A 2,638-nucleotide genomic window follows, 5' to 3' on the forward strand; every position below is an offset into this window, starting at 1 on the left:
GTTGCTGGGTACCCACTCTTTAATACAAAGACATGTTTACTTTCTCAAATGGTTCAGTCTCACTAACACATAAGACCTCATCAGACCCCTAATAAACGACCAATTTGTAAGACTGGGCCACTTTAATGCTTTTACAATTTAATAGTTTTCTTGATGAATATAGTCATGAGAGTTGTTCAGCAGTATTTGAGTTATGGTTTTCCTGATTGGTCTGTAATCTTCAATAAGTGTGAGAAGTTACTGTATGAAACATCTGTCAAGCTAGTAAGACTACATTGATGCATCCATCGTTTTCAGGATTGTTGGTCACCTGGGCATATTTACCCCAAATAACCTTGCCACCTTGTGTCACAAGGCCCAACTCGCTCACTTTCACCTCAGTCGCTGTTCCTTTGGTAATAACACCCAAAGTGGTATACAGTGGTGATGAAGGATTCTTTTTCACACAAAATATGGCAGGCAAAAGGTGGCTTTCAGTTCAGGATGTGTTACATGGACCTTCTTAAAACATAAGCCCATTGGCCTAATGAATCTTTCATATTTAGATGGTTTTCTTGTAAAGCCATCTCCAACAAAGCAGACTTCAGTAATCATCCTCTCCCGTGCCTTCTTTTTTCTCTTTCCAGTTCAAATAACATTTAATACTTCTGTTTTTCCTTGTGCACAAATTTTGGGCAGAGGAACTTCCCATTTATCCACCTTTGCTTTTTGTTTTCGTTTAATCATGTTGGAAAGTACTTTTGCACGAGACTGTCCCTCTCTGTCCAGCAGGTAGGCAGGTCCTGCTCCTTGTGGAGTCTTTTCATCATTCTTTTGTTTGCTGTTTCTCTTTTCATCCACCATGATAGTCTTATCCATTTGTACTTTCTCCACATGGCGCTGTTTGTGGTAGAGCTTAGCATTCAGGCCAGTCTTTTTTTTTTTTTTTTTTGCCTTCTTTGGACGTTCATGAGCCCCTCGACTTTCCTTCTTTCTATTTCTCTCGTGGTAATTCAAGAGGTACCCATAGTTTTTATGATGCAATTCAATATATTCATTCTGTGGCATGTTGCCAGCTACAAAGCCACTGTGGGTGGTCTCACGTGTGCAAAGGAAAGTCCTGACTTTGGGGTGTCCCAGACACACCTTTTTAAACTTCTTTACCAGACCACACTTCAGGATCCTTAAGGGTAGAGAATCTAAACTTTTTTTCCACTTAGTACCAATCATGGCATGTAATAAGCATCACAATCAATATTTTGAATTAATAGATAAATAAATCATGCAGCATTTGAGAGTAAGTCTTCCAATCATGAAGTTGTCAACAAAATGAAAAAGTAAAAGGATTTGAGCTACTTTTCTATAATGTAAAATAATGTTGAAGTTATGATTCTATTTATGACTATTTTCATATCTTACCTCTTATGTGAGTTCTATATAGACTGTATTATTCTCTAGATTCTAGTTTTCACAGTATTAGTTTGATAACTATTGCTATATTCCCATTTTCAAAAGAATGTAATGAAACCACAATATTTTGGATAAAATCAATTAATAGAGTAATTAAATTAATTAATGCATGTTATATCACATAAATCACCCTTAAATATCAAATTAATTAAAACATTTTGCATCTGTAAAAAATTTCGAGTTTTGAGATATATTGGAATTTGAAATTTTAGCATCATTTCCAGAGCCAAGTTGATTCTTTTATGAACTTACATTTTCTTAATTGATATTTCATGCTATGAAGAAGCCTCAAATTCTTCTTTTAAATGAGAAACTAGAGGGAGACTTTTGCCATGTTTTGGTTACTACATGGGAGCTTACCTATATTTGTTATTGCTCACTGTTTAATCTCAATTCGGGTTATGCCAGCTATAAAGATGATTTGTTTACCTATGATTGAATAAAATATTTATTTTAAGCATATCAGAACATATTATCAAAGTGAAAACTACCATGCCATAGTATTAAAACGTTAGATTTGATATTTCATAGAAATAATTTCCTTCTCAGCATTCAAAACAGCTTTATACCATTTTAAACTTAAGTACTAAAGCTCAAGTTATCATTCATTTTTATGTTTTTAAAATTGTCTCTCCACATTTTGGTAAGTTGTGAAAAATTTAAATAGCATTTTAATAAATATGCATAATAACAATCATGATATAAAGTACTGTATAAGTGTCTAATTGTATACATACACATAAGTAAATTTGCATGACCTAGACTTTTTTCTGTATAAAACTTTCTGCATAGTTTGCTTTCAATAACAGTAGTATATAATGCAATCATTTTCTTTCATTTTTTAAAAAAATCTATTTGGTTGTTATAGGGCCTCACTACACAGCTTGGACTCATAGTGATCCTCCTGTTTTCAGCCTCCCCAGCACTGGGATTACAGAGCAGACTCTGTGGCCAGCTCAGCCTGCCCTGGTGGCGGGGCTGGCACAGCATGTGGTACCGGGCATCGAACTGTGGTCTCAGTGCTTGCCTAAACTTGCCTAATCAGTCTTTAGTCCTCTGAACTATCTCACCAGTCCCCTATAATCATTTTCATTTCTGTTAATAAAAAGAAACTGAAGGGGCCAGGGAGATGGCTCTGTAGAGTAAGTGCTTGCCTGGCAAGTGCAAGGGCCTGAGTTCAATCCCCAGT

At 35.5% G+C, this 2,638-nt stretch overlaps 1 pseudogene; it reads right to left on the reverse strand.

Annotated features, from left to right (window-relative positions):
* Positions 1 to 270: 270 nt before the first annotated feature.
* On the reverse strand, positions 271 to 1,047 carry LOC105741425 (annotated as a pseudogene).
* Between the last annotated feature and the right edge of the window lie 1,591 nt (positions 1,048 to 2,638).

This window comes from Octodon degus, unplaced genomic scaffold, assembly GCF_000260255.1.
Source record: "Octodon degus isolate 3935 unplaced genomic scaffold, OctDeg1.0 scaffold00011, whole genome shotgun sequence".
Lineage (NCBI taxonomy): Eukaryota > Metazoa > Chordata > Mammalia > Rodentia > Octodontidae > Octodon > Octodon degus.